The following is a 19,503-nucleotide window of genomic DNA, read 5'->3' as shown; positions in this document are numbered from 1 at the left end:
AGGTGAGATATCGGCAACGGTGGACAAAAGACTCCAACGGACTCCTCTCAGGGTAAGTAAGGTGACTCTTTCTGGTTTCGGGTTTCAGGTTAAGGCTTGGCTAAGTGGCTGTCGGTGAAGAGCTTTAGCTCTCTCCGACGGTGGCAGACAGACGTGTCACAGAGCCATAGGCCACGTCCCTGGGGGACACTCCAGAGAACTCGGGAATTCGAGGAATAGTAGTTTCCTCAATTTGGTTATATTTTGCTTCAGGATTCGGTTTGCCAGCCCATCAGGTTTTGCTGGCTACTCAGTTTTGTTCATTGTCCCGAACTCATGTTGAGTTTACTGTCTGTCTTTATTGTCTAACCCATCAGGTTTTGCAGTTACTCAGTTCTAATCTTTGTCTTGGACTCATGTTAAACGTTTACTGTTTGTCTTTGTCTGTGTCGTGTTTGTGTCTTCACTGTCCCTGTTTGAGTAACTCCCATTATGGGACAAAGCACTTCCACGCCTCTGTCCCTTACCCTTGATCATTGGACTGATGTCCACTCAAGGGCCCATAATCTTTCTATTTCAGTAAAATGCCATACCTGGAAGACTCTCTGTGCTTTAGAATCGCCCATCCTCAGAGTCGGATGGCCCCCAGAAGGATCCTCCACTTCCCTCTAATGTGAAAAGTCAGAGATATTGTCTTTCAGCCGGGGCCACGTGGCGACGCAGCTCAACAGCCATATACCCCTTCCCCCAGAATCCTATCATTCAAACATTTCGCTCCTCCCCCTCTTCCCTCCATTCTCCCTGAATCACAAGACTGGACACTCCTCCCCCTCCTTATCCTCTACCCTCATTCCCCAACCCCCAACATGTTCATGATGATCCTCCCACACCTGACTCATCCTCTCCGCTGCTAGAGGCAATTGGGCGAGACCCAATCCCTCCAGGGGACTTCCCCACAGTCTTAGCAGCCCCTCCTCTCCTGGAGGAAGCTGGGGCACCTAATGGAACCCGCCGGCGACAGATAATAGAAAACTTGGAAGCCCCTGTGATGCTCTCTCTTTGTATCTACGGGCCTATGAACCGACGCAACTGGGACCCCAACACCTTTGAAGGTAGGTAGCATCTATCCACTTATCGCCGGGCTCTAAAGCGGGTCTCCGAGCAGCTGCCAGAGGGCCGACTAATTTGTCCAAGCTAAGAGAGATTATCCAAGGGCCTAATGAGTCTCCCTCTATGTTTCTGGAGAGAATTATGGAAGCATATAGGAAATATACTCCTTTTGATCCGCAGGCATGAGACCAAAAGGCATCTGTTGCAATGGCCTCAATCGAGCAGACTGCCCTAGATATTAAGAGAAAGTTACAATGTCTAGATGGATTACAAGATATGACCTTAAGAGATTTAGTCAGAGAAGCTGAGAAAGTATATTATAAGAGTGAAACTGAGGAGGAGAGGGAACAGAGGAGAGAGAAGGAAAGGGAACAAAAGGAGGATGAAAGGAGCAAAAGGCAGACTAAAGAATTGGCTAAGGTTTTGTTCACAGCAGCAAATAGGCCAGAAGTTAAAAAGCAGGGAGACAGGAAGGGATACCTGGGCCCACGCCAAAGGCTGACCCTGGCCTCAGATCAATGTGCCTATTGTAAAGAAAAAGGACACTGGGCCAAAGAGTGCCCCCAAAAGAAGCAGCCACGCCAGCCTGCCCTGCTGACTTTAGAAGAGGACTAGGAATGTCGGGGCTCAGATCACCTCCCCGAACTCAGGGTAACATTTGAAGTGGAGAGGACTCCACTGAACTTTGAAGTGGATACAGGATCAGTATACTCAGGCCTTGAACCCCACTGGGTCCCCTATCAAATAAATGGTCCCTAGTGAGAGGGGCTAATGGCAGGAGATATCGGGTTGGACAACTAAGAGGAATATAGACCTAGGAAAGGGAAAATTCCACCACTCTTTCCTAGTAATTCCAGAATGCCCAGCCCCATTGATGGGCATGGATCTGCTTACCTAACTCTGGGCTATAATAACTTTTAACCCTGATGGTCCCCAAGTGGAGTTTCTAAAGCCTTAAGTAAAATCTCCCATAGTCACGGCTTTGACTATGTTCGTAGAAGATGAACATCAACTCATCGCGCCCCCTAGGACTAATCAAACAGGCAAACTACCACAGAAATGGATAAAAGATTATCTAAATGCCTGGGCAGAAACTGCTGGGTTAGGTCTAGCCATAAAACAACCTCCAACAGTAGTAGAATAAAAGCTTCTGCCTCTCCAATCAGTGTTAAACAATATGCTCTAAACAAAGAAGCTAAGGATGGGATAAGGTCCCATATTCAGAAATACCTCGCTCTTGGGGTCCTAAGGCCCTGTCAATCAGCCTGGAATACCCCCCTGCTACCAGTAAGAAAGCCAGGAACTGGGGACTACCGTCCTCTTCAAGACCTAAGAGATCAACAACAGAGTGCAGGACATTCACCCCAAAGTACCCAATCCATATAATTTGCTTAGCACTCTGAATCCAGAGCGGGAATGGTACACTCTGCTGGACTTCAAAGATGCTTACTTCTGCTTTCCCCTACATAAGGACAGTCAGTTGCTGTTTGCTTTTGAGTAGATAGATGCAGAACCTGGAACATCTGGCCAACTAACCTGGACTAGACTCCCACAGGGGTTCAAAAACTCCCCCACTCTCTTTGATGAAGCTCTCCACAGGGACCTCAATGACTTCAGAACTGCACACCCCGAAGTCATCCTACTCCAATATGTGCATGATCTGCTACTGGCAGAAAACACCAAGGAGAACTATGAGTCTGGGACCCAAGCACTATTATCCGAGCTTGCTCGGCTTGGATATAGGGCTTCTGCCAAAAGTCCCACATTTGTCAGCAAGAAGTAATCTTCCTGGATTATTCTCTTAGAGGTGGCAAACGATGGCTCACTCAGCACAGAAAATAAACCGTTGTGCAGATACCGCCCCCATCTAATAAGAGAAAACTCAGAGAGTTTCTTGGGACTGCCGGCTTTTGCAGATTATGGATTCCTGGGTTCGCATCTCTGGCTGCCCCTTTATACCCGCTGATAAAGGGGGATGCCCACTTCCAATGAACCCCTGAGCACCAACAAGCTTTTTATAATGTCAAAAAAAGGCACTGGTATCTGCTCCGGCCTTAGCACTCCCAGATGTAGAAAAACCCTTCACTCTCTACATCAAGGAAAAGAAAGGAATAGCACGGGGAGTGCTCACTCAGACTTTGGGACCTTGGAAAAGGCCGGTAGCATTCTTATCACAAAAACTGGACCCAGTGGCTAGCGGGTGGCCCCATTGCTTAAGAGCTATTTCAGCAGCAGCCCTTCTAATAAAAGATGCTCATAAATGAACGTTGGGACAGAAGCTAACCATTATAGCCCCCCATGCCCTGCAGAGCATCATCTGTCAGCCTCCAGAGAGGTGGCTATCAAACTCAAGAATAACCCACTACCAGAGCCTCTTGCTTGACAAAGACAGAATAACGCTGGGACCCCCTGCTCCATTCAACCTGGGTACACTGCTGCCAGAAGAACCATCAGGACCCGTCGCTCATGAGTGCCAACACATACTGGCAGAAGAAATCAGTATACGACGAGAATTTAAGGATCAGCCACTGCTTCACCCTGAAGTCGTATGGTTTACAAAAGGCAGCAGCTTCATCCACGATGGTAAGTGGAGGGCTGAAGCAGCATTAGTTAGCAAAACTAATGTCATCTGGTCCTCTGGTCTCCCAGAAGGGACATCAGTCCAAAAAGAAGAACTGATTGCCCTTACGAAAGCATTGGAACTAGCAACAGGCAAAAGGGCCACCATATACACTGATATCCGCTATGCACTTGCCACTGCTCATGTGCACAGGGCTGTTTACCAACAAAGGGGTCTATTAACCTCTTCCGGGAAAGAAATAAAAAATAAAGATGAGATCCTCCACTTTTACTCAGCAGTGCAGGGCCCTAAGGAACTAGCTATAAGGCACTGTCCAGAGCACCAGAAGGGAACCGACCCTGTGGCAGTGGGAAACAGAAGGGCAGATGAGGGAGCTTAATTGGCAACCCAAAATGGAGTGACTCTGTTAACTTTTTCCAGACCGGGGGTAACAAAAATCAGGAGACTTGGCCGCACCGGAACATTCAGGTAACTTATCATTTGAGGAGACAGATACATAACTCTGGGACCCTACAGAGCCAAGTTTACAATTTCAAAAAGCCCACCTTTATGTCAAAGACATACACCAGCTCATCCACTTAGGCTCAAAAAAGTTATAGGCACTCTTTAAGGACCCAAGAAAGGACTTATTATTGACTGACTCACAGAGGAAAGAAATAGCTGAGCAGATGACTACAGCATGTCAAGTCAGCCAATTATTTAATACTTACCCATCCAAGCTTCCTGCAGGGAAGCGCTTACGAGGAACCAGACCAGGACAATTCTGGGAAGTGGACTTCACTGAAATTAAGCCAGCAAGGTATGGACGTAAATATCTCCTAGTCTTTGTAGATACTTTTTCAGGATGGGTCGAAGCCTTCCCCATGAAGAAAGAAACGGCTCAGATGGTGGTCGAAAAGTTCCTAGAAGACATTTTCCAAGGTTCCATCTGCCTAAGGTAATAGGGTCCGATAACGGGCCGGCATTCGTGGCCCAGGTAAGTCAGGGTTTCGCCAAGACCCTGGGGATTAATTGGAAGCTACATTGTGCTTATAGACCCCAAAGCTCAGGACTGGTAGAAAGGATGAATAGAAACATCAAAGAGACCTTAACGAAATTAAGCTTGGAGACCAGATTATAAAATTGGACTATGCTCCTACCTTATGCACTGTTTCGTGCAAGAAATACTCCCTCTGCCTTTTTGTGTATTCTAACCCCTTATGAAATTCTCTATGGTGCCCCTCCTTCAGTAAGGGAACTAACCCCAACTCTGAGACTTAATGATTCCTTTCACACCCCCTTGCTTGACAGACTTAAGTCCCTTGAACAAACCGAGCACCCAGCGATACCTGTGGAAACAGTTGGCCACTGCTTATCAGCCTGGAGACGAGGGAACCCCACATCGATATCAAGTGGGAGACTTCGTCTACATGAGACGGCATCAGGTGTCATCCCTGGAACCCTGCTGGAAAGGACCATACCAGGTGCTGCTTATAACACCTACAGTGGTGAAAGTGGATGGGATCACTTCCAGGATCCATGCCTTCCATCTCAAGCCTGCACACTGTCCAGACTCTGGCTGGAAACTGGAACAGACTGGTAACCCTCTCAAGTTGCGTGTCTGTTGTGTGGGTAGGGCTGCGGATTCTTCCCCTGACCACCAGCAGTCCTAATCCCCATCAGCCTGTTCAGCAACAATGGCAAGTTATAAATTCTACTGGGCAAGTAGTGTGGTCTACTTCACATACAGCCCCCTTATGGACTTGGTGGCCATATCTCCACCCGGACATTAGTCAGCTTGCCATAGGCCTCTCTGACTGGGATCTCCCTGACATAGAGGACCCCACAGAGATCCCACTCAAACCCAAATTAGGGCAACATAGACCACCTTACCCCATGAATTATGGATGTCATTTCCCCCAGCTCAGGTGTAAACTAGCCAGTCTTGATTTTTATGTGTGCCCAGCTGATTTCCAAAGTCGCAAACAGGCCCAAACCTGTGGAGGACCCAGTGACTTTTATTGTAGATCTTGGGGTTGTGAACACACGGGAGCTGCATAGTGGAACCCAAAATCCTCAGACAGTACGATTCAGGTAGGACCAAATGACACCTGGATTGATCCCAAGAAATGTGCCGCTAGCCAAGTGGTGTCAAAAACTCGCTGTGGAAAGAATAGTCTATGTTACCTCCTCAACATAACTTTCACTTCCAAAGGAAGGGGGTACCTCAGAACAATATGGCCTATGGGAAATACTTGGGGAATGCGATTCTATATTTATGGCCCTGGTTATGACTTTGGGCTCTGGTTCATCATCCGGCTAAAAAAGGAAGAAAATCCCACAGCAATAGGGCCCAATCCCCTCAAACCAGGAATTAAGCCTCCTAAACCTCCCATGCCTAGATGTACCAGAACCCCTCTACCATCTCATACTTCCCGGTTTCTGTCTTTGCCTACTTCCCCAATCCAGAGTACAGCTGACTCCTCCCCCTGAGAACCAATTAAAGGAACCTTTATGGTACTGAACTCCACACAGTCAGAACTCCTTGCATTTCAGCTCAAGTATTGGACAGCTCTGTAAATTATTGTGTAAAGGTGCAGATACTCCCCAGGGTGCTCTATCGTGATGCAGAATCATTTCAACGTCTACTAGGGGGACAAACAACCCAATTTTGTCGGGAGCCAGTGTCCCTTACTCTAGCCATTCTATTAGGGATAGGAGCTGCTGCAGGAGTGGGTACAGGAACAGCTACGATGATCCGTGGGTCACAACAAATGGCCCGATTACAAACAGCAATAGATCAAGACTTGAAGACGTTAGAGACCTCCATCACAGTTTTTCAGGAATCCTTAACCTCTCTATCTGAAGTTGTTTTACAGAACAGGTGAGGATTAGACCTCCTCTTTATGAGGGAGGGGGGCCTCTGTGCTGCACTGAGAGAAGAATGTTGTTTTTATGCTGACCATACTAGAGTTGTAAAAGAATCCATGAGTAAATTGAGAAAATGCCTTGAAGAGTGCCAGAGAGAAAGGGAGATAAAACAAGGGTGGTTTGAATCATGGTTTACCCAGTACCCCTGGATAACTACACTCCTATCAGACTTAGCTGGACCCCTTATCATACTTATGGTGTTGCTAACTGTGGGACCTTGTTTGCGTAACCACATAGTTTCCTTTCTCCAGGCTCAGAGTGGGCAGGAAAACTCATGGTAACCAGACAGAAATATGCTCCACTGGCAGCAATAGAATGTGAGATCCCGCAATAATTATGATTCATTACTTTTAAGATTAAAAGTAGTCATTAAAAGGAGTGGGGAATGAAAGAATAAAAGAAATTGAAACTGAAATGTAAAGAACCAGGTTTTGTAAAGTTTACAAGCTGCACTCAGCACCTGAAATTCCTATGGCAGTTAAGACAATTCCCGGAACTGCCAATTAGCTGTGTGTTAAAATCTTCCCTGACCACCTAGTTACTAAACAACCCCTTCCCAGAAACCATGCAGCTCTGCCCGAATACATCTCAGGGCTTCAACCAATCAATTTAAATGTATACCCCTTCTCAGGGCTGACCAATCTCCCGCTTCCCGACCTTTTTTCGCCAATGAATGTGCTAATCATGTTTTAGAGTTGTTATTTGATTTTCCCGTGATACATGATGATTTGCTAAAGGAGGCTATGATGTATGTAAAGTCCCTGCCCTCTAAAAAATGTATATTAACTCTGCTCAAGTTGTTCTTGTGGCTCTTTTTTCTTTGCTCCTCTGAAGTGAGCTCTGAGCCCCAGCATGCTGGCCCCCCTATAAACCCTTTGCTGTGGCATGAGACAGTCTCTTGGTGGTTTTTTCCTCCGATGTTAGACAGACCTTTTCACCTATGAAGGACCTGGGAGAGCAAAAGTCAACTCCATGTCAATTTCCATGTCAAACAACCTGGTCAGAATGAAGGGATGTGTCTGAATCAGCCTCTCTTTTCTTAATGTAGATTAAATGGACCAAACCAGGCCTGTGTGGAGAGCTGTTCCTGAATCACTATGGTTGATATACCATTCTAACTTGTGAAAGTGTCACAGGAAGTAGGGGCAGCCTCCATCTCATGGGACCCTTGAAAGCAACTGTTAGGACAAAGTGGTTGTCAAGGCAGTGAACTCATTCAGTTCCTGAAGGAAGTGACCTACCACACTTTCTTGGTGATGGAACTCTCTGATCTTGGGATCCAGGAAGCCAGGCACCCAGAGCAAGTCCCAGTCCCAGTCCCAGTGGTCTCAATTGTTTGGATTCACCAAGTACAGAGTCAGTCTTTCTTGGTACCTACTTATGTGATGATGGCCAAATGCCAGGAGAGCTCTGACGAGGGGCCTTTTCTGAGAAAGCAGGTAGTGGCTCAACCATGGTTCCTGACAACTTCAAAGTGTTGACAAAGAAGACCAGATGTGAGACAGGACAGGCCATTTCTGGGGAACATAGTATGGCCCACCAGTCAGAGGACATACTTGGGGGAAGGAGGTGCTGTTGTGGGTATCGGTGTGAGTTTGTGGTTTTGTCTCATGTTCTGAGAATAGGTAGGAAAGGCGGTTTGTTTGTTTGGACTGGAATGTTTTTAGAAAGTCCTTTGACAATGCGAGTGTTTCTATGTCTGTGTATCCCACTGTATACGTGGTTGTAAATATTTGAGAAGCGAATGCATCAATGGTTGTGTCCTGTCTAGTAAAAAGCTTCCCAGCATTCATCCTGCCCAATTTAAGATTGGAGAGCGGCTTGCCTTATGGATGGGCAACACCTAGAATCTTCCTAAGTTCCTCTTTTCTTCCTGAATACTGGCCATGCTCCAGAATAGCCTCATGGTTTTTTTTCCAAGATATGCACCACCTCCAATCTCTGTGACAGGGCCATGAACTGGATAGCTGAAGGGAATGGGAGCATCTCAGAAAACTCACATATCAGTGTGACCAGTAAAGTCTCAGTGGAGAAAAACTTCTTTGGGCCTTTTCTTATCTACTGTTCTGTTGTTCTGAATGTTAAGAAGGTCTTTGCCTCAGGCCACCCCTTTGTGAAGCCTGAAGAAAACAGTTTTCAAATGGAAATGAATGGGCATCACCTGTGGCTCCTTGCTTAATTGCTTTGGAAAAGGATGTGGCTGAATCAGCCTCTTGGCCCTGTGCGAGGCAGTGGCTTAGATTCTCAGCACCTGATGGATTTAAAGAAAGTTTCCAAGTGTGCATCTAAAACCAAAATGGCCAAAAGAGCAGTCATTGTAGATGAAGTCTCTCGCCTTCCTCTGTAAGCTTCCTGACATCCATCAAGTGATAATGGGGATCATTTGGGTCAAATCAGTTCTTTAAAGCCCTCTAGAGGCTAGCCAATAGGTTCTTGGGTTTTATCATGACACCAATTCACATAAAGAATCTATACCAGACAGTCAGTAGGCCTCAAATTGGAGAAGTGGACCAGTTATAGAGCAGGCCTACTTGATCACTCTTGGTTCAGAGGAAGCGTGTCCAGGCCACCCTGACATTAGGCAAATGAGGGGCAAGGGAGCTTATTTTGGACAGTGTCTTGGGCTGCGCCCCTCATGGAAACCTCCAGCCAGAATTTCTGATGAGTGTCTATGTTGAAGAAGATGAGTGCCATATGTAAGTGTTTTGTTTTGTGGTCATTTATGTGGTGGTTGGAAGAGATGCCTGGGTCCACCTGGGCTTGAAGTCTGGTGTGATTCCCGTTAGAGACTGAGTTCTGGAACTGACCTCCGAGAAGTATTGCCATGAATTGTGTTGGGATTTTAGGAGGCCACACATGAGAGTCGGCCTTGGAAACTGAGATCTAAGCTCAGGGTGGCTTTTCACAGAGCACTGTCAATTTCAGCCAGGATATCACATGATTTTATTCTGAAAGACTTGGAAGCCATAGTTGAGAGTCAAAACACACATGGACCTCACATTGGAGACCTCAATGGGCCTGGCTTCATGTGTCCTTTTGGCCACTCTTTGAAAAGCCTTGCCTCTGAGTGTTCTCCAGAGCATTCCTTGAAATGTGCTTCCTCAAAATTTAATGGTTCCTGAATGATTTTAAACCCACAGTTTCTCCAAATTCTTCCTTTAAAAATGGTTAGATTAATTCCATGAAATTTTTGAAATTCCCATGACCAGGTAGCACTGGAAAATCTTTGGATGTCCTGTTGATGATCATCAGTACACCAGAGAGTTCCTTGATTGACTGGGTTTCATGAAAATGGTGTAGAACAGAGATGCCAGTATTTTGGAGCCTGCTGAGTAGTGGGCTTAGAGCTATTGTGTGCAGTTGTGTGATAAAACATCTGTGGTAGGGCCATCTGGATCTGCCATTGACTTCCAAATGGCTTGTGGCTGACATGGTGCAGACAGGAATCACTTATATGTCTGAAACCTCTCCATAAAAGACATCTTGTTATATGGAAATGTTTCAGGGCAATGTTCAGAATCAGGTTGCAATGGTCAAGGGGGCAAGCCATGTGGGATAGAAGCCTGGTTGGTGCATTCTCCTGCAGACCCTGACCCACCACACGTGACAGGACTCCCTCTAACACTGTGTTCCAGTTGAACTGCTTGTATTTCGTGAAGCAAATACCAAACTACCAGTGCAGCAGCATGAAACACCATGAAAAGTGGAGGATGACCAAATGTCTTCACAGTCCACACGCGGAGACACTTAGCTTTCAGTGGCCACAGTTTACCTACAAAGAGAGAAGTCAGCACTGCTGCCTCATATTCTTTGGAAAATAAGAAACAATGTACTACAGGTCACATAGATGCAGACCCAGCTTTGATGGTCTCATTAGAATGGAAGCTAAAGCTCCTGACAACAACATGTCAAGTGCCCATCCTCAGAGGCAGTTTCTCAAGAAATCTTTAGGCCAGCAGAGTACCATGTAGGTGGAGTGTTTACCTTTTACACCGGGATGCAATAAAAGACCACAGACTCCAATTAAAATCAAATTAAACAAGCTTATTATTTACATCACCCCAGCTGCCTCTCACTCCTAAAACGGTGGGAACAAGACAGCAACACCACCTTTCCTACAGTCCAGCTTTATAGCCCACAAAGTTACACAAAAGTGGGATTACAGATAATAGAACTCTGACAATCATCACACTAACGGTAGTTTACATTTTTTTTTTTTGCTGGCCCCAACATCAGAATTTATGAGGACCATTAGAGCCTCAGAGAGGGTCGTTGTCTGGCAAGGGAAGGCCAATATTCATGAGGTGTTAACAAAGTTTCAGAGAGGGCTGTTATATGGTCAGAGAGCCAGGCATGGGTGAGTTCAAGGCACAGGAAGGCATTCCAAAAAGGTTCAGAATTTGCTGTAATTTATAGTTAAGCCAAAATTATCTTTTCATGGTTGTGGCATGATATCTCCCAATTTTAATTAAAGATCAGTTTGGGTCTATCATTCCCCCCTTTTCTAACGTGTCCCTTTCAAATCTTTGATAGGGTAGGGGAAGAGCACCTAGGGAATTTTAATCCCTCAGGTCACAGTCTCCCTATTTTTGAACTCACCCAAAACTGGACTCCCTTATTTTCCCTGACTTAATTAATTAATTATATTGATATTCTATTTATTTTTGGCTCCATTGTTGTAAGAAGAGAGACGTCACTCATTTCAGCTTCTTCTGAGCTGAGAGAGAGTGAAGTGAGGGTGCACGGCCTGAGGGACATGAGTTGCCTTTTAGAAGTCTGTTTGGTTTGAAGTCTGGTTGAGGAAGAACAGGTTGTTATGTCATCTGGGGATGGGTTCTTTTATGAGAGAAACAAAAAACATGAGTACTGAATAAATGTTGCAGCAGCTGGAACATGTCACTGTATAGAAGTTCCCTCACCAGTCTTTAATATCCCCAGGTATCAGGACTGTCAACTTAATATTTAACTTTTAGGGTTATAGTTTTCCCTCCCCATAAGATACAGTTTAATTATTTAATGTCATCTGATCTTGCAAAACCCTTTTTCTAGTATGAACTCTGTGTCTAATAGAGAAACCTTTAATTCTGTTACTCAGGGATGGATAATCATACTAGCAAAAACCAAGCCTACCTGTGTAGGTTAAGAATATCTGTAGGCCTTAAACTAATAACTTCTGCCTCTGGCAGCTCCTCTTGATAGTCTCTTTTTATACTTATCAGGCTTTCTTGTCTGAGAATCCTTCTTTGTATCCTCCAGTCTTACTTATTTTGGGAGGCTAACATAAACTGTATACCTTAAAATATTATTATTACTATTATTATTTGAAATGAGCAGGAATGGCTGTATTTTGGTTTTCACTGTCTTTGCTAAGTGTTTAAGATGAAGCAGTCAAACTGACTTTTGTTTCTATCTATTGTTAACAATCAGCTGAGCTTTTATGGGAGTCATTCCTGGGGAAACTTGAGAGCAGCTTCTCAGTTCTGCTAGTGCCATTTGCGCTAGGTGGGTCCAGGTCTTGCTTGACCATGTGGCTTCCCTCAGAAGCATCAGGGATGTCTCCGTTCTCTGATGACTGTCTTCTTCATAGAAAATACACTGATTGGCTTTCTGTTCTCCAGTAGTCTCATTAATCTCCCTGATTAGGAGGTTATGTGGCTCAGAGTTGCAATGCTCTTTAGAGAAGTGCCCTGTTCCCTGGATACAGACTGACTCAGAGGACAAGAGCCAAATATTGGTTATCTTGTCCCTTTTCATTTAACTGTAATTTTAAATCCTAATCTTAAACATCCAGCAAATAAATTTTAACAGTCTTATATTAAGAGTACTGGGCTTTAATTTCTATTTTTTAAAATTATTTATCTTTTTATCAATTTGGATCTGTATTATTCTGTATGTCTTGTAGGTGATGACTTATAATCTTAAATTAACCCATGTTGTGTTCTTAAAGCAACACTTCTGTAAAACAATAACAGGGAATCTTTAGATCATTTATAAGGAAATTACAAAATAAAATTAACAAGAGTAAATATACTTAGTTCGTGTAATAGCTACCCTGAATTTTTTGGCTGAGTTATACATTTTATCCCCTGTGGGAGATCCTAGTAATCTTGACAGAAAAAAAAAAAAAAACTTTTGAACATAACTTTAAATGAAAAAACATATGACCTACTGCTTTTGTAGTCATTCTCACATGTAGTAAGATGGGACACAGAGCCGTATCTCAGGTAAGGCAGGGCTCTTTATAAATCTTAAGTGTTTTAGTTTTTAAGCTAATCTTTGTTTTTTTTTAAAATATCATTTTACAAAGTTTACATAAATTGTTTGAGGTCAAATGAACATTTGCTAACACCATATGATATAACATTTGAAACATGAATTAAAGAAAGGCTGAAAGTTTTTAACCTTTACATAGATTAGGCTCTCATTAACTTAAAAATACATTCAAATTGTTCCCCAATTATAAGTAACATTAAAGTTTACATATCTTATTGATAACAGGTAAATAAATCCCCAATATACATATATATTTTTTAATTATGCAACTTCAGAACACCAGCTTGATATAATGCTCTTTTAAAGTTTCTACCTTTCAGGCTTGTACACCTGGAATATATGAGCACATTAATAGCATCGCAATTACATTGATATTTCTACATTAACCAAGTTTAGCTTTTAAAGAAATGGCAGTACAGTGCTCTAAAATAACAGTTCTTATTTAATCAGTTGTTTAATTTTTATGGTTGCTTGCTCTAGAAAAATAAAACCTAATAAACACAATGTTATGGGTAAACTTATGTTTTAAGAAATTTTTGTCTCTTCAACACATGACTGAATTTTACAACCTTATACAGACTTTAGAACAAACTTAAACAGATCTTAGTAAATCAATCAGATATCTAACAAAAGTACTCATGAATGAGTAATCTCATATCAAATTTATTTTATTTATTTATCAAAATATTAGACAAATGTATTGAACAGTGTAAACCATTTTTTTGTTGAAGGAAAAGTCCTAGAACCAAGGCATATTAGACCTTTTGTTGACATTAATATTTTATTAGATTTTTGAACACCTAGAAAAACTTGTAAGCTTAAGTTTAAAGACATTTATTTTTATCTGTTTATCCAATTTAAATAGAACCATTTCAATCATGTGAATTAAAGATCTTTGGATCCACTTTCTAAAATTTGTTTTTATGAGTGCTCCTTTTTTATGAGCACTCCTTATATATGTTAAATTTTGTATCATATATATGATATACGGATATATGTATATATAGACATACAACACATACCAATGTTTGCACACATAATAATAGTAAAGACCTCTTCGCTTTTCGCAGGTGAAATCTCCATTGCAATGTTTCAAAAACTCCACTGTTGGTGAAAGAGTACTTATCAAAAAAACATTAACCTAGGTCTGTAAGATCAAAATCATGAGCTCAAAAATATAAGGAAAAAAATAAGAGTCCTAGAAAAATGACTAGCCAGTAATTAGTAAATACCATACAATTTACCCCTTTCCCCACCCTAGGCCTCAGATAAGTCTCCTACTGAGTTGCATGCTACTTTCATTTGCGTTTCAACATAAGTCCTGGCTGAGGACTGGAAAGAGCAGGGAAAAACTGCTATTCTGAGCAGACACCTCGGGCCTAAGGCATTTTAACCATAATTTTCAGGTTGCCATGTTGAAAATTATGATACAAGTTTAAGACACAATTCTCAAAAAATTATATCTTTATATCTTCTTTTGTCAACAGATACCATACTGTGATTTACTATCCTTGTCCAAATTAATGCACTGGTACACACTGTGATATTTTCCCATTCAACCCAATTCAAAATTGATGAAAAATAAGACTGAATGTTTGGGAAGTTACTTGCCAACTTGGAAGTAGAGTTCTTTAGTTTTCCATCCTAAGTATTTAAGTTCTCTGGCATGAATTATCTGAAATCATAAACTAAACAGTTACCTAAACCCGACTTTTAACTGCAAGATTGTGCAATGCTTCAAAAACCCATTCAGATACCAGATTGTTACAATAAAACATCATCATTTAGACACACATTCAGCTAAGATCATTCCCAAGAAACAATTTATAAAATCAACACATTATTGCACAAGTCTCAAAGGGCCAGAAACAAAGACACAAGACAGACAGAAAGGAGCTCCAGATTATGGCTGACAGACAGAAGACTTTAAAACATAGCAGATAAGAGAAAAATCTGCTACACCAGTTGCACGATAGGTATCCCCACAAGGGGACCAGATGTTTTCACAGAGAGGCAACCTGAAATGTAATATCAAGGGTCTCCATGGTGACTTTACTGCCTTTAGTGTCCCCTTTTTCTTTTTTCTTTTTTTTTAAGAAGACAGAGGTGGCATAATCCTTAGAGTGCAGGGAAGGGAGGAGGGAATTCCCTGAAGCAAAAGGGCTTTGGCAGCTGCTCAGAGTCTCTCAGTTCCTCCTTTTACTTACAGGATTAGTTCCTCTGGTTTGGTTCCACCCCAAGTATGCTCCATCTCCTAACATTTCAGTAGTCAGCTCTCAAAAAGTTCCAGGGTCGGGGGGGGGTATAAAAATTTGTAACTTAAATTTCTGTTCCTGACCTTGAAGCCAATTAATACCAGTTTAATAATGAGGACAGGGTTTGAGAAAAATAAAAAGGGACGTTTACTGCTTTGCTAACAAAGGAGAGACACAGGGGACTCTGCCCATTGTGGTGACTCTCTTGATCTGGAGCGACAAGGGGTTTTAAAGGAGTTTTACTTGTTAACCTGAGAGATACTCAGTTCTTAGATTTCCAGCAGTCATTGCCCTCTGCAGTGAGTATGCTCCAGGCAGCCAGCTAGGGGATTCTCTCATCCTGCTTAAAAAATGGGGGTAAAGTTCATCACAGTTCCTTAAAACACAGTCCAAAATGGTGTCAGGCTTACTTGCTTTATTACCCATTTTCACGTCCAGTATCCTTTAGTTTTTACCACAGAAATCACAACAAAACGCACAAAAACAAACAAACAAACAAAAATACAGAACACAGAACAAAACACAAAGAAACAGAAACCCGGTGCCGAAACAGAAAAACAGAGGAGCAATGCAACGTCTTGCCAAAGCTTCGGGGTAGTAGCTCCTTCATGCCCGTTGGCACCTTTCTACCCTTTCAGAGGACTTCCCTACAGAACAGAACAGAGGACAGAATGATTCTTGTTATTGTCCTGGGCAGTAGTATATGTGAGCCTCCGCAGGACACCTCTCAGTCATCACAAGAGTTTTCTCTTAACCAGATATCAGATGTTATAAATGTACCACTTAACTATAGAGGCCTCCTCCACCAGATGCTTGCTAATAGTTTTAGTGCGATGTTTCACTGCAGTGCTCCCCCCGGAATGAAGGCTCACTCCAAGGCCTTGGAACTTGGCTCTACAGCCCAGAGCCTGGGAGGAAAAGCCAGCTTAAGAATTTCCAGCAGTCTGGTCTTGTGATCTGGTCAGATCATCTCGCTGGGGAAATCCGAAATGTTAGACCAGGACGCAACAAAAGACCACTGACTCCAATTAAAATCAAATTAAGGCAAGCTTATTAGTTCAACCGGCCTGCCTGCCTCTCCCTCTCAAAATGGCGGGAACAAGACAGCATCCCCACATTTCCTACAGAATAGCTTTATAGCCCAGAAAGTTACACAAAAGGGGAGTTACAGAAAACAGAACTTTGACAAGCATCACACTAATTGTAGTTTACATTTTTTTTGCTGGCCCCAGCATCAGAAATTATGAGGACCATTAGAGCCTCAGACAGGGTCATTGTCTGGCCAGGGAAGGCCGAAATTTATGAGGTGTCACTAAACTTTCAGAGAGGAATGGGATCTCTTCAGAAAGCCAGGCATGGGTGAGTTCCAGGCATGGGGAGGCATTACAAGCAGGTTCAGAATTTGCAGTAATATATAGTAAAGAAAAATTATCTTTTCATGGCTTTGTGGCAAGATGGCTCCCAATTTTAATGAAAGATCAGGTTGGGTGATCAACCCTGTCCCTTACTTTTGGAAAATCCTCTACCACCTCCAAGGTTGTGAACTCCTGAGCATTTTCCATTCTAGATATGTATCTACAGAATTTCTAACTCTTCTCCTCAAATTGTGTCTTACTTGGGGCGAAGGTAATGTCAAGGCATTGATCTGGATGAGAGTGGGAAGATTATTGTATACCACATATTTGCATACACATTGGATTCATTTTCAAATTTATCATTCAAAATACTAAATCCCTCACAATAACCCATACCCTACTAGACTCTAACTACTAATACTAAAAAAGATGTAGAAAAATAACCCAAGGAGAATTGAAATACAGAGTTCAGTGGAGGCATAGGGTATATTGGACTTGCCCTTTGCAAGATAAAGGGTAGGTGTTATAAATTTAGTCAATTTTTTTTGAAATAGTTCTCCATGTGTTTTTAAATTTAACAAATATGTGAATTCCTGTCTCCCTTTCTCTGTAGGAAATTCAGCAAATGTATTTTTATATGCACATATAGACTCCAATCTGATATCACACGTATATTTTTGTGAGGTGCCTGACTTGGCAGATTCAAATTATGAGAAGAGATCACTCCTCCTAAACTCTGTTGGAACTGAAAATTCAAACTAAGGGAAGCTTCCAAGTTGAACAACATTATACATAAATCCATGTTTAGTAAAATGAATGTTTTTGGATCTGTGGATGATATATATTTCATGGTGAAATTCGATTGGCATATATATAGCGACTTTTTAATGTCTGTGTTTGTGTGTGTGTGTGTGTGTGTGTGTGTGTGTGTGTGAGTGTGTGTGTGTATATATATATATATATATATATATATATATATATATATATATATGTATATATATATATATACTATCCAGATTTTTCAAATTATGAAATATGTGTTTTATTTACACTCCCTAAATTCATTCATGTTCATGTATGTGGATTAATAATCAACATTTCACAAGATTATTCTCAGAAATATTCATCCACCTGAAATACATATTTGTTCCCTAGTACTGAAAACTAACTTCAGTGAAAGGTGCATACAAATCCTAATATTTCTAGAGTAACTTACTCAGTTTAACATCAATGCAAGTAGATTCCTATTGGAAATGATGTGTATTTTGACATTCATTTTTATTCAACACTGGTACATTAGTATTTCTGCAGTTTATGCGCATCATAGGATATATATTTCATCCACTAATTAGCAAATTTATAGGCATTTGTTTCACTTTCAATCACTTCCTGCTCCAGAACACATGTATTTCTCTATGTTTCTTGACTGGTCTTTTCATGAAACTTCTTTCCAAATACATTATTTTCGAATTCCATAATCACTTTTGAAACAAAACTCACACACCCTTCATGATAAACCATAACCTTAAGATGACCATTAGATATATAACTGGTTGGAATGAATGATTGTATATCAATATAATATTTCTTATATATTTTCAGATATCTATTCAATCCATTATTTAAAGTGGATCCAGTTATATTATTTATTCAGAGTATGGTCTATTCATGTATTATCTCTATATTCACAGACACAGGGTACACCAATTTGTACCCCCATACTAATTTATACGTCTTTAAAATATTGCTCCCAGAAATGGTGAAATAAATACTCATGTCACGTGATCTACTTATATATTTTACCACAGAAATATTCTGCACACAAAAAGCAAAAGTCACACTTACAATTGTACCAAAACTTAATTTTAAAGTGATCATGGATTACTAAAATCATCCATGTACAGGTTGCCTAATGCTCTCAAATGTCAATCCTATTGGTGACTACATATTTGTTTCTTCCTAAGATTATATATTCAACCTCAAGCCTGTTGAAAATGTCTAATCCTATCACTCTCTTTATACTTTGCTTGATTTCCTAATATCTCTATTGATGTCTGCTTTCCTACATGTTTTTCCCAGTTCATCATTGTGACTGACTCTTCACATGTGCTGACATTTACATTCACTCTCTACCTGAAACCCTACTGCTAAAGAACTTTTAGTCCAAATCCTATACTCACTGTTCTTTCTAAGCCAACGGAATACCTTCCTAATCCTACCCACCATCACTTTTTGACTGGGTGTTCTCTTCATCATTCAATCATCCAAGGTACAAGGTTCTATACCATTGTATATTGATTTATCTGAGACAACTGTGCAGCACATAATTCAAAGCTAATTATCCCACTCAAGTGCCCAGTGCCTTTCTGGGCTTCAAATCTTACCTAAATTTCTGTGTTCATACTTATATTTCACCTATATACTCTTGTAAATATCGCACGTTTCCAATACCATTATTCATCCCACAGAATGATTCCTAAGCCAAATTGAAGCTGTTATTAAACCTAACCATACACTCTTCCCTTAATATAACTTACAGAAGAGCTGGTACAGAGTTGGTCTTACAATATAGAAATGTAGGTGATCTTCCACCTGCTTAGAACCTCAAAGATCCATGGAGAAATGATCCTTGGAGAAGATGTAGGCAGCTATGTAGGACCTGAGAGAGCAAGAGTCATCTTCCATGCCAAACATCCTGGTCAGGATGAATTGATGTGTCTAAATCAGCCTTTCGCTACTTATTGTAGAGAAGGTGGACCAAACCAGGCCTGTCTGGAGAGCAGTTCCCAAGTGCCTATGGTTGATATTCAATTCTAATTTCTTAATGTTCACAGGTTGTAGGGACAGCCTCCATCTCATGGGAACCTTGGAAGCAACTGTTAGAACAAAGTGGTTACCAAGGCAGTGACCTCATTCAGTTCCTGAAGCAAGTGATCTTACCTCACTTCCTTGGTGATGGAATTCTCTGAACTTGGGATCCAGGAAGCCAAGCACCCAGAGCCAGTCCCAGTCCCAGTCCCAGTGGGCTAACTTGTTTGCT

The sequence above is a fragment of the Callospermophilus lateralis genome, chromosome 15 (assembly GCF_048772815.1).
Source record: "Callospermophilus lateralis isolate mCalLat2 chromosome 15, mCalLat2.hap1, whole genome shotgun sequence".
Classification (NCBI taxonomy): Eukaryota; Metazoa; Chordata; class Mammalia; order Rodentia; family Sciuridae; genus Callospermophilus; species Callospermophilus lateralis.
This window is presented reverse-complemented; position numbering follows the sequence as displayed.